This window comes from Aythya ferina, assembly GCF_964211825.1.
Source record: "Aythya ferina genome assembly, chromosome: 18".
Classification (NCBI taxonomy): Eukaryota; Metazoa; Chordata; class Aves; order Anseriformes; family Anatidae; genus Aythya; species Aythya ferina.
The window spans coordinates 3,223,752-3,245,841 of NC_140317.1; the positions used below are offsets into that span (position 1 = coordinate 3,223,752).

Here is a 22,090-nt window from a genome sequence, read left to right on the forward strand (position 1 = left end):
ACACGGCATCAGTAATGGTGTGTGATCTTCAAGGTCACTTTCTGAAGAGCTGTCTTTAGCCCAGTGGTCGCTAGCTATTTAGGAATAAAAATGACAATTTCACTAAAGCAAATTACATCCTAGAAGTGTAATACACTTCAGCAAGTGCAATGGAAATGATCAGACGGGGGATCTGGCTTGGAATGCATTAGCTCTCATGTGTATAAAGCAGGTTTCTGGTATGCAGAAACGTTTCAGTGTAGCCTTCAGAAAAAACGTGTCCCCCTTTTTATTTTTTTATCTCCAAGTACATTGATTTATAATTATAGTACATTAAAAAAAGCACAATCCTTTGCTATTGTATATGCATGCACCAGTCTACCTAACATACATTTCCTTGGATCTTTTTTACCTTGTGGAAAAAAACAAAACAAAACAAAACAAAACAAAAACAACAAAAAAAACTTTATCCCTGCCACACATAGGCAAATATTACATCTTGTACATGAAATGCTCTTTTTACCTGTTGTGCCATTTATTTATTTTTCCATGCTCTTATCTGAAGAGAATCTTCTTCTTCTATACAGCCATGTGCTCCTTCTGCTTTAGCCAAAAATTGTTTGGGCATCACCGTAGTTCCTGTGATGGCTAACCAATGTCAGCGAGCCTGGGCTGTGACATCACAGACCGAGCAGGTTCCTTTTGGGAATGGATGGATTTACCTACTCATGTTTAGGCAGTGCATGGAACAAGGTCCCTGTAAAGCCCTGTACATTTGATTGAGGAGGTAACTCAGTTAATATACATTACATACCATGGTGCATTACTGGAAAATTCTGAAATTTTCATGGAAGTCCAAGAACTGCAAAATAATTGCCAAGAATGTGTGCTTGCAGCTTGATATTGCTCCTCTGAGTCTCGGATTCACATGAAGTCTTCAGGTCTGCTGATATTTTTGATCAGAGCATCCCTCTCTCACAGGAGAAACCAGAATAACGCCACCTTTACACGTAAGTTTTAATTTAAGTCACTATATTTAGCTCAGTCTGATCTCTCCTTGATGTGATACCCATAGAGAATGGTAGAGCCACTGCCTCAGCACTGAGGAGGGAAACTTCCCACAAAACTAATCAGCTGGATCAAGTCTAGCAGCCAGCAGTATAGAGCAGTTTTCACCTAGGAGGAGCAGGGGAGACATCTGTGTAGGTCCTGTTCTCCGTTACGGGTGAGGCCATCCATGTCCTTGTAGCTGGCAGAGGAGCCCCGAGGCACCCAAGGGGCATTTGGGAGGAGCAGAGCAAACACCAGTGGCAATAAGCACTGTGACCAAGAGAGCAAGCAGCTCGTAGGATGTCTATGGTGACTACTTACCGGTGGCCACACTCTGCCAGCCTAACCACCACTGGGCAGTAATGTCAATTGCTTCCAATTGACTGGTCTTAAACCTTTAGAGCCAACTGACCAGCAGGACACACATGATTCAGGTGTGTCACTGTGATTTAAATCATCTTAATATGTCCCTAAATCTTCACGTGCTGCCCGTTGTTATGGTGTCAACTGTCCCCGCACTTTGAAAAATTCAAACATCCCAAAGCTGGGAACAGGACCAATTTGCCAAGAGCTCACAGACACGAGATTAAAACCTAAAACATTAAGAGCCTTCTGGGGTTTGGGTTTCCCCCCACTTCCTCTCTCACCGAAATCAGGAAGTGCAAAGAAGCAACTGTGAAAATAAAACTTAGTTTCTTTTCAGAAAGTTACTTGAACTTTTTGAACCTTCTGTTCCATTTCCATTTAGGGCAAAAATCCAAGATAGTTATTCCTGTACTTAAGCCAGGTTCGGTCATCCTTAGTAATTAAGGGCACTAGATCAAAAATGAAATTTATTGTACCAGTAACACAACCACAATGGACCTTCATAAAACTTAACCACATGGAGAAGTGGGTTGCCTGAGATCTGCCATTCAAGCAGGCTTTATTGCATTTATATATAGAATCATGAAAAATAAATTAAGAATGGGGATGACCCTTTGTCTACCTAGGGGCCCAGAAAAGATGTTTGCCTCTGATACAGTTTGAAAATTAGCATTTTATAGGGTCTGGGATGCTGCCTGACACAAAATACTTTAAAATTCTGTAAATAATGTAAGTAAATTAACAAGAGATAGTGACTGCAATGAATAAAACATAAGTTAAGTACCTTTCTGTTTCCCCTGAAGCCTGGAGGAAAAAAGTGACTAGATTCGGCTCTTTGGGAAAAAAAAAAAAAAAATTGCAAGTACTCATAGTGCTGGGAGGAGAATACACAGATAATTTAGAGAAACACCAAAAAGTCACTCTGAAGCATCTTCAATTCAAGTCTGAGGAAAGACAGTCTCTTATGGCAAGACCTTGGGGTGAGTGTTAGCTGCCTGCAGGACAGGCTGGCCCTACAGCCCTGAGGGCTCAAGACAGCCACCAAGGCCCGGCCTTCCCCCCTTCCTCATCCCTCTGCTCCCCTGCTGGGGTCTTTAGCAGATGTCCCTCCTCAGGAGGTCCTTCCTCTGAAGGTGAATGCTCCCGAGAGCTGCTTTCCAAGCCCAGCACCCTGCTCAGGGGCTGTCCCTCTGGGAGACTAAGCAGAGCGCAGGGACATCTTCACCATGAAGTCCTCTGCTGTCACTGCAGCAAGACAGAGCTCGCAGGGGCAGGGAAGAGCAGGGAAGCCCAGGGCTGGTGCTTCTTGCTCTGTTGTAATGTATGTGACTGTAGCTGATGTGCTTCAGGCTGAAGACCAAGACCACCACCAGTCCCGAGCCACTTCCCATGTTAGCCCAGGGCTCCCTCTGCTTCATGAAGTCCACCTAAGAGCCTGGACATGACTGAGCAGTCCTAGCAGGGCTCTGTCTGCAGCACGGCATGGCATTGTGTAGACTGTCCGGGTACAGAGGAGAGCTAGGCCCTCTCTTCGCACTGACTGAGGTACAGATGGGGCTGTCCACTTGCTTGAACAGCCCCCTCCGTCCTTTTAAAAAGAGAATCTCTTTTGGTATGACTTTGGACAAGAAAATGAGTTGCCTATTTGTGAAACAAAGCACGTGTCTCAAAGGAGATCTATGAGGTCAAACGCATTACAATCGGTGAGGCATTTGGTTTCACGACTCATATATTTGCATTTACACTTTGGATCTGGCCTTGAAGGCCTAATCCAATGTCCCTGGCTAAGCCAGAGCAGGAATCATGCAGCAGCACGCCTGCTCGGAGGCGCGAGCCTTATCAGATGGGCTAGAAATATGACAGCAAGAGCCTCTCCCAGGATGTTTTGGCTTGTGATCCGAGATGAACACCTGGAAGCAAACAGGAGCCTGGAACAGATTAAATGAATTGGCCAGACTTTCTCATCTTGTTAGCATGCTGCAGGCTTCATTTATGTTTTGGACAGGGTTTCAGAGTGCTTCTTTATTTGATTCAAACCAGATAGCCCATCACAAATCTAAAACTCCTGCTTGTATCAGCATCACCCAGATACTGTCCCTGCAGCAAAAGGTCTTTGTGACAAAGGCATCTCTAACAAATTCAAACGGCACACACAGACTGGGGCTTTGCTGCAGATAAAAGCTAGCAGAACGTTCCACATTGTCTCCTATCCTCTACCTTTTTCATCTCACTTCTTTGCTTCCAGTTTCACTGCCCCAGATCACAGGAAGATTCAAACTGTGACAGCTTCCAGAGACTGCATTAGGACATCCAGCTGCAACCAGTAAAAGGACAAACAATAACATCTCCTCGGAGAGCCCCAACCACAGCCACACCATGTGCCATGGCTGGGATGCAGCTGGTGCACTGCGTCGCACCAACCCAGCCAACAGCTTTTATTAATTTTCCTCTTGAGCAGCAACTTTCCTATCTCCCTATTTATGGAAGTGACTCAGAGGTCCCCGTGGAGATGAGGTTTTTGTAGCCATCTCCTGTCTTCAGGAGATGCACAGCAAGGACAAGGATGCCCAGATGACACCAGTGGTGACGTACACACACTGCCATAACACTCTGCTCTGAGCCACCCCCAGCTCTCGTAAAAACTTTCAGGCAACACAATGTCTTGTAAGATTTAAGTGGATTGAAAATGTAGTTGGATGTCAATAATCAACCAAGGAAAGCATAATGCAGTGGAGGACCCAAGACCGCAACAGCACCAGCATGAGAAAGACAACGGTCATTGGCCCCAGAGGTCTTCACTTGTGCTGCTCCTAGACCACGGGGTTTCATCACCAGGGGAATCCCAGCCTGCCTTTTTGCATTCGCAGGTAACAAGAGCAAAATCCTTCAAGAGAAATTCAGCAGCTTCTCTTCCCCCTGCTGCTGCTGAGGACCCAACATCTCATCGATCGTTTCCACATGGTTCGTGCTGACAGTATGAAGCCATGCTCCGCACAGGCATTAAACTGCTAACATCAATTACCAAATCAAGAAAATGGAAGGATTTTATCAAGCACCGTTACTGTCGGATCTGCCTGTGTGCAAGGCCTTCCAGCAAGCATATAAATCATTGAGTTAAACTGTAGGGAGGTGCACTTGGCCCTGCGGTGGGGAGAGCTTTGCTCACAGGCAAGGGAAATGGTCCAGAGCCTGCGCCCAGCCAGCCCCTGGGGTCCTCTCAAGTCCTGCACTGCCCTGGGCTTGAAGCAGGAAGAATTTGGGTTCTACCCAAACTTTACCATTGTCTGATCTGGGGCAAGGTACAACCCCATTTTGTGCCTTGATTCTTCTAATTTAAAATGGAAATGAGTCCACACAGCTTCTGAGAACTGCTTCAATCCATGGGGAAAGAAGAAACAACAACAGTAACAGAAACAAACAAGCAAAGGTCTTGCAGATGCCACAGTATCAGGAACTGACAACTGACTGTATTTCCTCTGTAAGAGCAGAAATCTACTCATCTCCCTAATCCATGACTTTTGGTCAGAGTAGCCACTGCTTAGGAGCTTTTCTCAGAGCATGGCAGAATTTAAAGCTCATGGCTTTACAAGCAGGCAGAATGGTTTTGCTTTTAAAACCAGTTTACACTGAAAAATGCCCAAATCATTTGCCTTCTGCAGCCTCTTATCATCCCCCTGCCTTCATATACCAACACTACCAATTTAGTTGTAGCTTTGTTCAAATGCTATAAAGCACCAGGCAGAAAGTTCCATCTGTGTCAGAAGTCCCCCACCTTTTAATATTTTTTTTAGGGAATTTGCAATTTAATACAAATCAAACCTGCCTCCCCTGGGCTGAGGGCTGGCTGGACAAATTGGGGTTAGCTGCTTGCATACTCTAAAGGAAGCAGAGCTGGACAGGGCTGCTCAACAGAGTGATTTGCCATTCCTGGGGCACAACCAGGCTGATCTACACCAGAAGCAGCTCCTGGAAGGGACCTGGCCTTCAGACACATCTGCAAAGCACCTGACGCTGCGCAAGGGACTGCAGGAACTGCAGGACCCAGAGGACAAGGTGGTGCATGGGAGAGAATTAATCAGCCTGCTCTGAAGAAGAAAGGGAAGAAAAGAGCTTGGCCCACATGATGAAAAATTTAAGAACCCACAGCCTGGCAGTTTCCTCCTGGGGAGAGTTAGAGCACAGCTGGAGGAGAGGCAGAGCTTTCCCTTTGCACATGTACTGCATAGAGGCTGCACCTAAACAAATTGCTGTTTTACTTGCCACAAGTCCTTTCCTCTCTCCAGAAAGGAAACAACCAAAAGATAAGGAAACCTTGCCTTTTCAGTTGACATTTTTGCTGAGTCTGAACTCACATTACTGCAGCACCCCAGCCTGAGCTAATCCCACTGCATCTCCCTCGTGCAGTGTCAGCATTAGCTACTCTGATTTTGTAGGGAAGAGGCTAAATTAGAGCATTTACTAGCCCTGGCATCCTTCCCTGTAGAACAGCCAACTCCCTGACCAAGGAGACTGCATAGTTATAGAAAGGAGAAGCAGCTCCTTTTCTTTGGGATTTCTCCTCTTTCCAACAGTTGGAGCGGGTGGGAGCATCGCCCCCCTGGTGGCTCCGTTCCCTGCAGGTAAGGCAGGGACAGTGCAGACATTGTACAGATACGGAGCTGGCAGCAGAAACCATGCAAGAAGAGCAGGCAGTGGCTGTATTCTCCCACCCTGCTGGCCAGGAGACCAGGGTGTCCCCTCCACCACCTCGGGACATGAGCAAGGCTACCAGGGGAGCCCTGGCACCAGCCCCGCTCCCTCGAGCACCACTGCTAAAACCCCAGCAAACTCAACAGCGGCTTCAGAAAACAGAAACCAGGGCAGGCAGCAGCACCCGTGGAACAAGCGGGGCTTTATCCAAACATCTGCACCTCCGCTCCCATCACCCATCAGGCCAAACAAAAACAAAGGCACAAGCTTTCCATTTTCTTCTTTTATTACCCACCTTAAAAAAATAAAACAAAACCCTGGTCAGCCCCAGGATTCCTATTTTTATGGAGACCATCCTGCCAGGCTATTGCTCCACAAGGACGTCATTAATGCCATTTACAGCTCGGCTAATAACCGGCTTCTCTGCTGCTCAGTAGGCGAGAGCTGTGGAAGAATCATTACAGAGGCTATCCCAGCAAAACCTAATTCTGCCTGGCCACACGCTGGCAGGGCCAAAGCGGCAATCTCTTGGCGTCCTGGCTGTAAAATCAAATTAAATTAAAGATCCCACTTCACCAACGGCCTAATGCTAATTTGTGTAGCATTTCCATTAAACAATGCTAGCTACAGAAAACATACACGAAAGCACTTCAACAATTTAACAGGGAACATTCCAGTAGGAAACATTATTAGATTTTCCTATTAAGCTGCTCAGGGCACACACTCGCTTAATAGACGTTAATTACATTAGCAAGGCTGCAAATTCAGCCCTGGTGGAATCTAAGTGACTTTTGCAAAATTGACCCAGTCCTGGAATTTCTGCCTTTTTTTTTTTTTTTTTTTTTTTTTTTTAAAACCTTTTGTCACTACAGAGAGAAAATTGGAACCAAGCCACAGTGTCACCACTTTTTCAGCAGTGGCTTTAAACCACTTCAGCATACTGGTGGATTTTGCTTTCACATTGCCAGAGTGGAATTTTGACTAATTTCCCAGCTTGGCAAAATAATTGGAGAAAGCTCATGATATTTGATTAATGGCTTTTTTTTTTTTTTTTTTTTTAAACAGCAGAAAGAATATTTGATGTTAGAAACAGAAGAAAAAAAAAAAAAGTTATTTCAGTTAGTATTTTTGTCAAGCCACTAAAGTATTTCATATTTCTTCTAAATGTGTTTGTGTTCTATTACATTCAATGGGGATTTAAATATACGCTTTGAGTTAACAAGGCATATAATGATTAGCTTAAATCAAGATCTAATTACAGAAGATTGTTGACAAATGGTTTCAGACAACATGTAAACGCAAGCCAAAGAGCACTCTGCTTGCACCCAAAAGAATTATTCTTTTCAAGATAATTAACTTTGGCCTGGACATATCATCCCTAGCATTTGTGCTCCAGACAGCTAACCTCAGCCACTTTTTGGAAGATTTGGAAGAATCTCCAGTTTTTATTGACTTCCAAGGAAGCCTAAACATAGATTTAGTCCTCCACAGCCACATCATTGAGCCATTACTTCTGTCTCAACACTTAATATTTTGGAGGTGCAGTTTCTGTTTGGTTTTGCTGTCCACCTTTACACTTTGCTCTTTTTCATTAATAAAAACCAAGAACCTTGAAAAGCTCTGCAACTGCCTCAAAACTGACTGACTGCCGAGAGTAGGCCAGTGGCCAAGGCCAGGGCTGGGAGGCGCTCCCAGACCCCCAACCCCACGTGCACCTTAACCCCCGAGGGGATTTATGTCCCTACAAGCACAGGAAGGGCACTCCCACATGCAGCGCAATCTCCTAAATCTAAATTAGTCCTGCTGTATTTTAAATTCAATAAAGAGCTGATTACTCCAGGCCCTGAAACAGCCTTTCTGTTCACTTAAACTTTTCACTATTAGAAATAGTAAACACAGTATGCACTTTAAATATATCCGAAGCCTTATCCTAATCCCTTCCCTTGCTCTAAGCCTGTATGATTTCTAACACATGTGTTGCATTAATAATTAAGATGAATTTAAAGGAAGATTAGGCCTAATGCAAGACATGGGAGGTGCTGGAGCTAAGCACAGCGGCACAGGAAGGTAATGGCCCCACTTGAGCCATGGTTGTCCTACCCCTCCTGGAGGACACCCTCTGTATTCACCCTCACCTCAGTACTGTTGCTCCTGATTTAGGATCTCAGGGGAGCTTTCTCAGCCCCCAAAGAGGGAGATCAGCCCAGAGGTTTCATTAGCTGCCAGCCTGCCACTTCTGCAGCACCTGGGACCCAAAGCACAGCGCTTGCCGACGGCTCCCTGGTGCTAGGCCTCCACTTCCACCAGCGGCACAGTGTGACAGCCTCAGCACCACACGGGTGTTGTAGCAGGAATCCTCCAAAAGTAGGGCCCTGGGTGAGCATCCTGAAAGAGCATTCCCCTTCCTTCAGGGACTGGCAAACCTCCATAGCTCGTTACTGTAAATTAAACCCAGACGGGGGCACCTCCCAGCCCAGCTCAGCCAGTGACAGAGCAGTGTGGATGGAGCAGCTGGTGCTGCCCTGCTCCTCCTTTCTTCAAAAAAAAGAGAGAAACAAAGACCTGTGTTTTGTTTTTGAAGAAACAAAGACATGCATTTTCCCCAGCTCTGCATCTCCAAGACCCATTGCTTCCTAGCCACCAGCCTCAGCAGCCAAGAACAACCACCTCTCCCCAAGCTCTCACAGTCCTCTCCTCCAAAAGGCTGTAAGTCCAGATCTTCTTGTGCACAAGGGTGCCTCATTTTGAGCTCTTCCAACGTGAAACCAGGGTTTAACCCCCAAGGAGAATTTTGAAGCTGAGGTGCTGCTCTCTGCATGCCCAGCCACTTTGCTGTAGGATAACCCCATGCCTAGCAAGGAAGGACTCATGGTGCTGACTCCTGACCAGCTGGGTGGAGATGGAAAACCAAGGAGGGGAAAGAGGAGGTGTCCTAACATGGCAGTACTGGGTAGACCTAAGGTTTGAGGGAGTTTGGGGTAACTTTACTCCACTCAGTTGCTCTGAACTCTCACCAAGGGCTCCAGCTCAACGTCCCGGTGGCAGATTCACATTTGCACCTTTCTGAGCACACCAGAGAGGAACAGACATTTCCCTTCAGTGCACCAAGGAGGTGGAAACAAGACACTGCTTGTCTCGACGTAGGATTTCTGACGGCTTTAAAGCAGACAGACACAAACTGAAAGCCCCCATTAGCGATCCGTCACCTAGGCAATTGCTCATGTTCTGTCATTTTGGCTAAAGTGTCATTTAGAATAATTGGCCCTTTTCAGAGGCCAAATACTATTTATGAACCCTCCCTTAAAACTACATACAGCCAATAACATCTCCAGCATGAAGTCTTTTGGGCTTAAAACATCTAATTAAGCAGATGATAACATCAACACAACTTCTGCTCCACTCCAGGAGCTGTCAACACACAGGACTGACTTTTTTTGCAGTTTTTATCATGAGATCCATTATATCTGGCATTTCTCTTACATCGCTAGCACAAGGACTCATATGGTTATATATGCAACTCTCAGCTCTTTAATTTAACTCCATTTTCAGCATTAATGCTTGAAAGAAAAAAAAAAAAAAAAAGACTCTAAAAATCATAACCCAAGTGTAATTGAGGCTTCAGAAGTAGAAGCTATTTCAAAGCAAAACAGAACCCCTCCCTGCCATCATGCCCTCATTTATGACAGCAAAGCTAGATTCAGAATCACTTAAGATATTACTCAGCTCAAGTGATGCATCAGGAACAAGGCTGCAGCTAATCCACTGAAAGCATCACTAAAACCCCAAAAGCACAGAGGGGCCTTATCCCATCTCCCACGTCCTCCTGCGTGCTAGGGCAGCTGAGCTTGGCTGAAGCCCTCCTCTAAGGAGACTGGTTGACTGCAATGATGCCAGGTGTTTTATCCATTGCCCCAAAAATAAGCATTAGGCAGAAAATGCACAGGCTCGGGCACACTGCTGTACCAGCAGGTCAAAGGACTGGAAAGGAAAGAGAATCAGACTGGAGACAGGGCTGAGCAAGTTTTCCTGAGTAGCCTTCTGTGATGGGAAAGAAATCTTCTTATTGAGTAGCTGGTGGTACTGGGGATGGCAGAAGACAGATGCAGAAAGGAAAACACTTTGAAGTGCAGCTAAATAGCACAAGTGCTCTGCTCAGCCCAGGGAAAGCCTCAAGCCAAGCGCAGCCAGCAGCAGGCACGGGAGGGAAATTCAAGCCTGAAGAGGATGTTTAATTTGGGACAGCAGATTTGTTTTCCTCCAGCTGCAACCCAGACACTGTTTTTCACATTGCAAGATGTTTTCAGCTCTGCTCATGGCATACATGTACACAGATGAGGGACTTTGGACTGATGGCAGTGGCCTCCTGCTAAGGACAATTCCACCATTTTAAGGGCACTGAAGGCACAACTGAGGCTAGTTTTCTGTAGAAGGGACTATAACTGAAATACTTCTTATTCACCTCAGGAAAGGCATTTGCATCTATTCACTTCTAAATCCCCAAACCAAAGAGTCTCCTCCTGTAGATCAGGCAGATTCAAAGCCCACATCTGGTCGTCTTACAGACTGCTCTCTTCTCACTCGTACAAAGATAAGTCCTTCTTCCAGCAGGTAGCCCCATCTGAAACTGCTTTAACACAGTGAAAACTTGCCTCTGCCTTCCTTCTTAGTAAAACCCTTCCAAAATCTTCTGCACCTTTGGCTCATTCCTGGGAACAGCACCATTCTACATTTGTTTGTGTTTATGCTCTTGGCCTGCCAAGAAGCAACTCTGACACCTTTCTGCCCGTCAGCACCCCATAAAAATATTGGAGCGTATCATAACCTCCAGCAACAGAAGCCGTCGCTAACCCATATGCAGCGCACACACCCATTTTTGTCGGTGGGTCCAGGATTTCAGGACTATCCTGGGGATGTTGGTGACCTGCCCATCGTTCCCTCTGCTTTCAGGTGTCAGGTACTGCTGAAGAGCAAGGCCAGATGCTCACCTCCCCGGCACGGAGCCCCATTAGCATGACCATCCGCATGCTTATATTCAGCCAAGGGCTGAACTCACCCGACCTCGCTTGGTGTATGAGATCCCAGCCCAGAGAGGTATGGCTGCAGGCCAGTAAGAAAACAGATGTCTGCTATAGACACCACTCATTGATACTTTACTCCCATTTATTATTTATCCAATACAGACTCCAGGTCAATTAGGGTTCTGTTTTTGTGAACTCTCTACTAACATTTTTAGAAACAAGGTCTGACTAAGAATAGCTGCTCAAGAGATGGAGAAATTCGCTTGCCAAGGGACATACTGACTCTCGGTAGTTTCCTGCAGGAGGAAGATTGTCTCAGTGGCAAAGCTCACTGGGAGCTCAGTGAGAGTCCAGAGTGAGTTCAGTCTTCAGGATCAATAGAAGCTGACAAATAGATTACGTGCCCAAGTATTAGCTTTCTGGGTACAGCACAGGGATGTTCTGAAGTCGTCCACTTTGACTGTTTCTAAGCCAGCTTTGCCACCTTCTGAAGATCTCACAAGCAAGTTTTCTTCAATTACAATGGAGGGAAACAATCAAAAAATAATAGAAAACAAACAAATAAAAAACAATTGTGCTTTTAAGATCATAAAAGGACCTAAGAAGACATTGCAAAGATTGACCATATGAATATAGAAGTAACAGTTGGCAGAATGGAAAAGAAAAAGTCACCCCATGGGAGCAGGGAAGGCTTCAGCCATTGTTGCGAGCCCTCTCCATGGGGAAAAGCAAGGCTGGTGACCATATTTCCATATTTGACTAAGAGAGAGACATTGAATCGACTGTGGTCTTCTGACCAAGAGAGAAGCGGTTACTCATGTACATGCAAACACAGCAGGTCTCGAGTTACTCTTGTTTTGCAGCAGGAAGGAATTTCCTTGTTTGCTTTATCAGATCTGCCTTGGAAGGAGAGATCAACCATAAGGATATTTTGTTCCAGGTTCACCTCGATCCCACGAGATGCCCAAGGCAGGGACCTGATCTGGCTCCCCTCCGCTGCTGCTGGCCAGAGCAAAGTTCCCAGACTCTTCTGCACCAATTTGGTGTGTTGGGGAGGGCTAGGCTGGGGGAAATAGTGTTTTATTCCCTCCATGCTGCATACAGTAACTATACTCACCCAAAATAATTTATAGCAGCTCCCCAGAGATGCCCAATGGAAACCAAAATCAGCAGAGGTGTGCCCCACATCCCTTTTCTTCACTGCAATGCAGGGGTAAGGGCTGGGGAGCAGCCTGTGCAAATGCAGCCACAGGAGTATTATCAAATGACATTTTCCTTTACCCAGAGATAATTGATGATCAGGCCGTTAGAACAAAGATTAATGTCAAAGGGTCACAGAAGATAGTCTAGAAGGGACCTTGAGGTCATCTAAATCCATTCAACTGTCCCACAAAAGGTTCATGTCTGACAGATATTTGACCCCTTCAAAGTAAGTGGGAAGCTTCTGACCAATATTTTAAACAAAAATATTCCTTGGCCAACTATAAAATACTTCATTCATTTTTCTCAGAAGGGAAAAAATTCTTAAGGCACTTTTTTCTAGGTATTTTCAAAACAGAGTCAAACTCTTAAGCATGCCCATCAAATGAAGCACTTCTGAATTCCAGATTGTTTCTAGCAAAATAATTCATCTTGGGGTAAACAGAACTCTGGAGGATTATTCTTTTCCTCTTTCCTGCCAAGAACTTCAAGCTGTTTTCATTAAAAAAAAAAAAAAAAAGCTTATAATTGCCAGAGGAAAAAAAAAACAACACACACAACATAAACCCCACCAACACAAAACACACAGTTTTTTTGCACAAATCAAGGCTCATTCATTAAGAACAAGAGCTGATACGGGGATGTACTGTTGCACAATGCCCAGGTCTGCCTCCCGTGAGGCCATAAGGACACTCAGTGAATTTGGTCAGAAGAGTTTTGGTGCAATGACCTCTCTCCTGCACACTTTTCCCTTGTTTCTGTCTTGGTGCCTTCCTGTGCTGAGCCAGGAGGAGATTTGCCTGCTAGCAGCGGGGATAAAGGGGGGTTAATGGACCTTCATCACCACTCTGCTGAACTTGACTGAAGGGTGCCACCTGAGCGTGCAGCTCTTGGAAGACAGATGTGAGAGTGCAATGCGGTGTTTCCCTCCCATAATTAGAATTTCATCATGTAATAATAATAGGTAGTGATTGATCGTGGCCCTTCACCGCTGCAGGATGTTGGTCGTTAGGAGAAACTGATTGATCACTGGAGCTGCTGCCATTTGGCCACGCAGAGCCCTTCCACTGCCTTTTAGAAGGGGAAGGAAAGTCTCTTTAAATAAATAAAACTTTAGGAGATCCCAGATCACTATCAGGAGACTCTTAGCCCCTTCCTACACTCATTGTCAGAGGCAGCAGAGCAGGAGGTTGCCAGAGAGCTGCCACAGAAAGGCATCATTCGGGTGCTGTGAGCCAACAGAGATCCTTTCTCCCCAAAGTCATCCTTCAGCTGGAGAGACATCGAGGCGGAGGACAGCAAGGACCATCCCGTTGGGCATCAGAAGGTGTCTTTCAGCCGATGGCCCTGGCACAGGACAGGCTTTCTGCTCTCTGACTACCCAGAAGGGCAGAGGTCCAGCCCTCAGATGGGATTTTTATCTGCTTGAATGCTGCAAACAAGCTGTGGGCTGAAAGGGCAGGAACCCACCTTTGTTACCAGCTTTGCCACATGCTTTCTGCATGTCCTTGGGTAAATTTATGTGTCCTTGGCTAAATTGCTTCACCTCTTTGCGCAGCAAGGATGAAACTTCTGGGGTCTGAGCAGCATGGCTTCTGGGGACAAGGACTGACCAGGAGGCTGGGATGCTGCCCTTCCATCCCACAGGGTCTCAGTGGTGCTGGAGACCTCCTGGGACATCCTGCACCAGCCACAGAGACCTCAGTTTGAGGCTGCATCCCTTTCCATCCCCTTGAGAAACCCAGCAGTTTCCCAGGTGACTTTAAGCACTGCTTGATGACAGTACATTAATAAACAGAGAGATCTGCTGTCTGACAGCGATTCAGCGCCCGTACCCTGCTAGCATCTGCCAGCAGTGTTGTCAAGCACCTAACTGCCTGTAATTGAGCTCTCAGAAGTATCTGCCCTGAGGTGAGCTGCGGAGAAATTTTACAAATGAAGATAATAGATGTTTATGTCACACACACGCAATGAGAAGCGGCAAGCTCCGATTGCTCTCTTGATAAATTCACCTTCAGCAGCGGCTGCAGCAGCTCTGTCTGCAGCTGAGTCGGGGTGTCTCCGGCAGCACCCGGTGCCTTGCCAAGAGGAGTGAGACTGCTTGCTGAGCCATGCCCAGAGCCGGGCACAGTCATCCGTGTAACACCATCTCTAACATCTTTATCCCACAAACATTCACAGATTTCCCCAGATTTCTAGACAGGATTCATTATCTGCAAGCATTCGTCAGAACATCTGGAGAAACAGGGCCAGCTGCATCACTAATGCTAATCAATACAGCTCCCTTGAAGTCGACACAGCTATGCCAGCTTGCCCTTGCCAAGTATTAGTCAATCTTTTCCAACGTACAAGCTCTTCCTGAACGTATTGTTTATTCCCAGGACACATCATTATTTACACTTTCAAATAAGAGAGCGAAGGTGGTGAGCAGCAAGAGAGATGCATGTGCACCCAGCTGCAATAGCCAAGCGCTGCCCCAGAATTAACGACGTCGACAGGGCAAGCTAGGGCGATGCCGGGAGCTCTCTGCTGCTTTCAGGAGAGAAACAAAACACAGGCATGCAGGCAGGGTAATCAGCTTGCCAAAAATCATCCAAACAATTCAGCAACAAGAACCAGACCTCCCAAAATGTGGGATTTTGTTTCCTCTTTTTAGATGACCTTCTAACAGGGTCGTGGACTTGTGAAGAACCGGAGAAATGAACAAAGCACCTGGAGTTTAAATGACTGAGGTAACTCTTGCAGAAGTGAGCAGTCCCAAAGCCCTGATTGCAGCTAGGCATCTAATTGCCAGCAGCGTTGGTGCAAGTAAATCACTTTTATATTTTCAAGATAGGGGCAGGCTGTAGGAACCTGGTTCCCATCAGCTTTCCGTAGGTGCCCAAGGTGCTTTTGAAAATGGGATCATACAGAACTGGGGATGGAGGTGGGAAAAGCTTCACTGTAAATCTTTTAGAGTGCCTGTGAAAAGCTGAGCGACACCCAGAAGATCAGTCTCCCACTATTATCCTGCCTTGAGAAAGGCAGAAAGTGAAGCTGAGACCCTGAAAGCATTGCAGCTTCTGAATGTGGCTTTCTTCACCTGGAACATCCTACTGACTTGGACATCCACACAGACCCACACGTAGGGTCTGTTGGCTTCATCTCTGAAGAGCTCCAAGTGAGCCTGTGTTTGTCCCTTCCAGTGGTGGCTCTTCACAGGCTCTGCCACAAAGAGCACACAGACACCTGGGGACACTTGGCCAGAATTTCAGATACTCTCCTCCCTCAGCAAGTCCAGTCCTTGCACCCCAGCACCCCACATGTCAGCCCCTTGTTTCGAGAAGTCCCATGCAAGGCCCCTCACCCCAAGCACCCCATAGCACCGTGTGCTTGAATGACATCCCTCGGATTGTCTGCAGGCAGTTATTCACTGTTGATACACAAATACTGTATATTTTCCAGCACAACAGCTGAGTTTCCAAGCATGCTCTCAAACAAAGCACTATAAAGCAAATATACACAGAGGAAGTGTAATGAGATCCCTGTGCTGTTACCCCTCCAGGGCTGGATAATGCTAGCCCCACACATGGCACATGAATTTCCCGAAGCCTGACAGCCAGCTGGATTTCTTGTGCAACCTCTGTGGCCAGGCCAAGGTAGATGGAATACGAATCAAACCCCACCAGTCACACAGGGCTGCTCAGGATGGAGCAGCAGCAAAGTACCTGCCTGCCCAGGAACTCCCTGCTGCCTTCTGAAGACTTGTGCTTCCCCTCGAAGCAGCTCCCACCCTGCTGCCAAGGCCCTGTTGCTCCACTGAAGACTCAGCTGCAGTGTGTGGAGCGAGGCTGGTATGCACCAAGCTGAGCATCTGGTCCTCCGCCCTGGAATTGGAATTTGGTGACAGAATAAAGCCTTACTCTGTGCTGACCCTGAACTGGGCGTGTCCCAGGACCCCCTGAGCATCAGGCAGCCCGCAGTGCAGCTGGAGATGCCGCACACCCACAGCTGCCCGTGGCTGCAGACCCAGCTTTCGGGGCAGCATCTGCTAACTCAGACGCTGCACTCCGGTGGAGCTGTCCTGCACGGGCTTGCTTGGTGCTGCTGGGCCCTAGATCTGTGCTTTGGAGCTTCCCCTAGCAAAGCTGCGTCTGGACTTGGCTTGTAGTTCACTTTTTCTTGTGATTAAAGAAATCCATGTGCAGCCTGACACTTCTGCAGTTGATTCTGGGTTAGTTCATCACTGAAGAGCAGTGACCAGAGGTTTGGACACAGGCCAGGGGTGACAGCACATCTCCATACCTGCTGGTAGACCCTCACCTGCCAGCCATCAGTGGGGTCAGGGGGTTGTCACCGCCCTGCCTGCTGCAGGGACACAGCCAGCCCTCCAGGTCCTCGCTCTGATCCCCACTGCCCCATCTGGCTGCCTTATGCTGGGTCAGGATTAGCAGAAGCATTAGTGCCACTCAATTTTCCAAAAAGTTGTTTTCTTAGTTTTTAGCTACACGGAAGATTCTGCAAAGCTGCATTTTCCATAGGAAACAATGAACATGCAGGGAGAAGTGAGTCACAAAAATCTCCTTTGGATTCTAGGGGAGTTTTGCTTGTCAGGCTTTAAAAAAAATTAAAAAAAATCATTTTTGTTTAAGTGGAGGGGAGACTAAGACATAGACTGGAGCAGCTCTGCCTCTTCTACAGCAGGTCATTCACAGCATGGTCTCTCTTGAGCCCACCTTAAGATGTGCATCCCTGGGTCCAGACCAGGTTGTCTGGAGCCTTTTCCAGTTCTTAGCGGTGAGATCACGTGCCAGAGCCCTCCAGCTTTGTGGTCCGAAGCCACACGAACATGATGAACCTGCTCCCTTTTCCCTTCTCCTTTGTGAGCTCAGCTCGTGGAACTCAGCACAGGAGCCTGGCTGATCATCCAAGAGGACAGAGGTGAGAGGAAGAACATGGGAAATCCACACCAGCTGTATCCATATTCCACTTGAAGGCTGTCAGTGAAGCAGTAGGGAAATGCTGAGCTGCAGGTCACTTTTTTTTTTTTTTTTTCCCAAAACAGCCAGAAGTGCTTTTTCAGTCCTGATGAAAGCTTCTGAGCTAGATATGGTTGACTAGCCAGAGCTCTTGATTATGCACTGTCTTAGTAGGCATGACCCACTGGGTTTCAGAAATCCTCTTGCATATGAAATACCCCTGAGCAACTGCAGCCCAAGCGCAGGGCACAGAAAGGCAGGATCTGCAGCATCCCTTACCCGTTCTCCATATCACTCCCCAGCGATCTGTTTATTGCCTCCAGCTTCCTCCCCAGCTCACCCTTTGAAGGCAGTGGAGCTCCGCCAGCTGAGGCCCTGCCTGCCCAGCCTTCCTGGCTGCACACTCCCTCCTGCTCTCCCCGAGGTGTCGGAGCAGTGCTCGCTGTCTGCCCGGGTCATCTGCCAGCCAAGTTACCTTGCAGCAACCCGGGCTGGCTGCACACTGCTGCTCCTCCCATGGGAGATAGATGCAGAGGGATTGTTCTCAGTGACTGTGAGCAGCAGGCTCTGCTTTTGCACTGCTTGGAAACAAAGAAGGTTTTTGTTGTTGTTGTTTTTTGAGGTTCAGGGCAATATATGTAAAGCACCCAATAATTGGTTGCCTTTCTAGATTACCTAAATTTCCTTTGATGTGCAGCTGGGATTGGATGTTTCATGAGAAGAGGTGTTTACTTGTCACTTCAGGTTATGTTCTAGGTGTGCCTTGACAAGGGAAAAGACCCCAATGCACAGCTGAAGGAAGGCCAGGCAGAACAGCACCTCTCAATTGGATTCTGCTCTGTTCACCTGGGAGCAGCGCACCAGAAAAGTCGGTCTCCAGCTCCTTGTTCTTGGAGCTGTCTGGGGTCAGAGATGGGCTGCTGGCTGCAAACTACATGTCTGATACAGTCTAAGGAAGTACTGAATGGGAGCATCCCGTGGAAATGCCCTCAGGTTGTACCGTGGGTGGATGTTAGGGAAATTCTTCACTGAAAGTATTGTTAAGCACTGGAACAGGCTGCCCAGGGAAGCGGTTGAGTCACCATCCCTGGAGGTATTTAAAAGATGTGTAGATGTGGAGCTTTAGGGACACAGTTCAGTGATAGGCTTGGCAGTGCTAGGTTAGTCGTTGGACTTGATCATCTTAGAGGTCTCTTCCCACCTAAGTGACTCTATCTTAAGGGCTTGCTCTAGGGACTTGGAAATAAGCTAAGCTTCAGAAAACAAATACTTAACAATAAAATAATACCAAGATGTTAACCAAAGCAGTAAACCAGGAAGACCAACACCTCCAAAAACCAGGACACCCATGCCTGGGACAGAGCTACACACAACAGGTGGAGGAACCGAGCTTGAGGCTCTGCAACAGCCAGCATCTACAGGACAAGCAGGGAATGTGGTAGGAAACAGTGAGGAGTCAGACAGTCTGTGGGAGGCACATGACAAATTCCCTGCAAACTGCTGGAAAATGCCTTTAAAACAAACAACAGCACAGCCTGTGGACCCAGCTTGTGCCAGAAGAAGAAACAGGGGGGAACCTAGGGGAGCAGGGACAAGCTGGGGTCCTGAGGAAGATGTGGGGCAAATCCTACCAGGGCTGCTGGGGAGGGAAGCTACAGTCCTGCCATGAAATCCTGGCTGGACTCCCTGCCCCTCTCCAAGTGCAATGCAGAACTACCCAGGGATGCTGGATATTAAAAGAAAAAGAAAATCCTTTGCTTCAATGCCAAAGACTTATATAAAAAATAATTCATGGTCAGATTAATGAGAGAGAAAAAGTCATTAGAAATCAAAAATGAGATAGTTCTGCTGTAGACATGAGTGATGGTGAGAAATAAATTATATTTGGCTGACATTACTTAATTAGTTGGAAACATGGTGCTTTCTTAAATTTGCTTCAGTGAAGCTTTTAAGCTTTTGACACATAAATTCCCAGCTAAATAACCTACATGTCAAGGCAGCCAGTTGCATCTCCTCTGCCAAGCCATTTTTGAGCATATTACTTTAAAATTTCGTTCCTTTGTTCAGCGTTTGGGATGCTACTAGGGCATGGCACATAATTCCTGTCAGGAGCCCAACACCCAGCTCTGACTTTGTTCCCGAGGACAGCTGGTACTGATGTCTTCCCAGCCACTCCTGGTGGGTTGGGGAAAAGATCAATCCAAGACAAATGGTGATGGCTTCACTGCTGCAAGCAGCTTGAACAGCAAGAAATACTTTGTGTTGCTGCAGTGCTTCTCATCAAGTACCTCAGAAGACTTTAATGAGCATGAATTAACTCACAATTATAGCTGACGGTATAAATGGTTGCAAATAATATTCCTCAAGGATGCTCTTCAGTTCTTAACTGAAGAGATGCAGAGATAACAGCTGACTTCTGCAATCCTATTTATAAGCCCTTTCTCAGAAGGAAGGAGAAACTGTGGAGGCAGAAGTCTGGATCCAGAACTCATGCAAAACTGGATTGTGGTCTGTTGGAAAAGAAAGGAAAGCAGCAATAAACAGGGCACATAGCCTAGCAAGAAGAGTTTAGAAACAGGAAGGTAAACCAGCCTACTGCATCTCTGGTACCAGTCATTCCCTCTCCATGAATCAGTGTGTAGGGCCCTGCAGTTATCTGGAATTGCTGCCTTAAAATAATTATACCCCTTGCACAGGGGACTCCTGGCTGGCAGGAAGCTCTGAGGACTCACAGAGGCCATGAAGTTTTATCCTAGCTGGAGGTACCAACACTAATATTTGACACAGGAATTCCTCTCTCTCTAATAAAGAGGCCATTAAACACGGTGCTGAACACTTGTCTTCCATAGAAGTCTTTGAATGATTTATAACTAATTCATCGTTATTATTACCTTTTTGAATATATGCATTAAGAAAAGAGTTAACACCATGATTCTTAACCACAGTTCTTAACCACAGAGAAAAATTGGAGGATAATAAAATGTAGCTTTAAATAAAGCTATTAATGGACAGATCTCATACCTAATTTTTTTTTTCCTCTTTTTGAAGGGAGAAAAAAATAATCAGGAAGAGAAGCAAAGCAATTCCTATCACAATGTCATAGTGGCTAGGGAGCCAGGACCACCAAGGGCACAAGCCAGCTGGGAATGGGAGATGCACAGCATACACCACTCTCAAGGAAAACTTCCAAAAGTCCCTTCCTGAAGCCATGCCCAAAGCTTCCTCAAGCTTCAGGGTTACTTCCAGCACATCCCTGTAGTCCAAAACCCAATAAGCACGAGGCACTTACAAAGCCCACCAACCTTTTCAGTGGCTTTGTTGAAGTGGACTCAACTCTCCGAGTTCTACCAGCACCTTTTTGCCTCGGCAGGGCCTGCCCAGCTCTTTCCTTGGCCACCCGGCCCTCCACACCATGCTCACAGAGGTAGCCCAGTCCCTTACAGCCCAGTTTTTCCCTGCTCTGTGCCTTCCCACCCTGGCACTCACACCTTCTCCAGGTGGCACTCCTGCAGAAGGCTTTCTGAGCTCTAGACCCCAAAGACCTTCACCAGAAAGGCAGTGTTCATGTACAACCTGGGGCCCTGGCTGATTGTTTCATCTGAAAGCTCACCACATTCTCCCACCCTCAGCCTGTTCTCACCTAGAGATAAAGTAAATCCACCCCAGTACTCAGCACCACTAGCAGCATCCTTTTAACGGTTGCCTCAGCCTCACCAACCTCTCCACCAAACCATTTGAGGTCTTCTAGAGCCTCCTTTTTTAGGGGAGGTCCCCAAAGCCACCACCAGACACTTCAGCCCACCTGCATGGCAAATGCTTTTCTGATCCAGTACCCAATCCCAGAAGCTGCACAGAAACCCTTATCTTTCAAACACCATCACCAAAACAGCATCTGAGGATAGGGCCCAGCCCAAAACAAGCAGGGAAACACATCCCAGTACCGCAGGCCCAGCTGCAACTGGGAAGAGCCTGCAGGGAGATGCGGGGCAGACACCAAGCCCCACGTCACAGGGACTGACCTTCCCTTTCTGTCAGCACCAACCCCCCATTAAGGAAAAGCACCCAGCCTCCTACCCCCAAAACAAGCCATTCCTGCATGACACAAGAGGAGCAGCACGCTATGGCTGCTATAAAACCAGGCCCAAAGGCCAGGCCTACAGGCCCCGGCTTTGAACGCCATCAAGGTGAGGCCCCAGCAAGGTAACAAGTTACCCATGGCCCCATCGAGCCCAGGTCAGCTCACCACATCCAGCTGCACCACTTCATAGCTACAGGGGAGCTCTAAACTAAAATCTGCATATATATATATGCATATATATCCATACATATATATTAATGTATAACACCTGTAGAATTTAAGTGTTGCTGGAGTTTGGGAGCAGCTGGTTAAAATCCTGACGAGCTGGAGGCACCTGGGTCAAATTCATCCCTAATTTCTACATCGCACCTTGTGCTGGGTTCTGCCTCCCGTTCTAGGTCTCTGAAAAATGGGCAGAGAGATTCCCATCAATTCCTCTGCACCGGATGCAAGACTTGCTGAGAAAGATTAAAGTATTTTAATTCAGTTTAGTTCAGTGGCAATTGCTATGTTATGTAAATCTGCAAAGCTCTCTAGGTGCTACTCTGTATAGCACTGGCCTGGGACTCTTCTGAATTTAATGAGAGTGAATTTTTATGTCATAAGCGCTGAGTGTGTAGGGAGCAGTGGTGACTGCTGGCCCCAGAGGTTTGGAGCAGCATCACTGCAGGAGGTGCAATGCTTTAGGAAAGAAACCAGGCACTGGAGAGGCTCCCCACCCTTGGGAAGGACCAAACTCATCTTCCGGCACC

General features: G+C 46.9%; 1 long non-coding RNA gene across 2 annotated transcripts; it reads right to left on the reverse strand.

Annotated features, from left to right (window-relative positions):
- Positions 1–15,710: 15,710 nt before the first annotated feature.
- Positions 15,711–21,538, reverse strand: LOC311421079. 2 transcript variants are annotated; one of them, XR_014684683.1, is made up of 3 exons: positions 21,504–21,538; positions 17,936–18,106; positions 15,711–17,838 (listed from the first exon to the last, which is right to left on the reverse strand). It is a non-coding gene; the product is annotated as an uncharacterized lncRNA (long non-coding RNA). The 2 variants fall into 2 exon arrangements; XR_014684684.1 differs by lacking the exon at positions 21,504–21,538 and adding an exon at positions 19,583–19,763.
- Between the last annotated feature and the right edge of the window lie 552 nt (positions 21,539–22,090).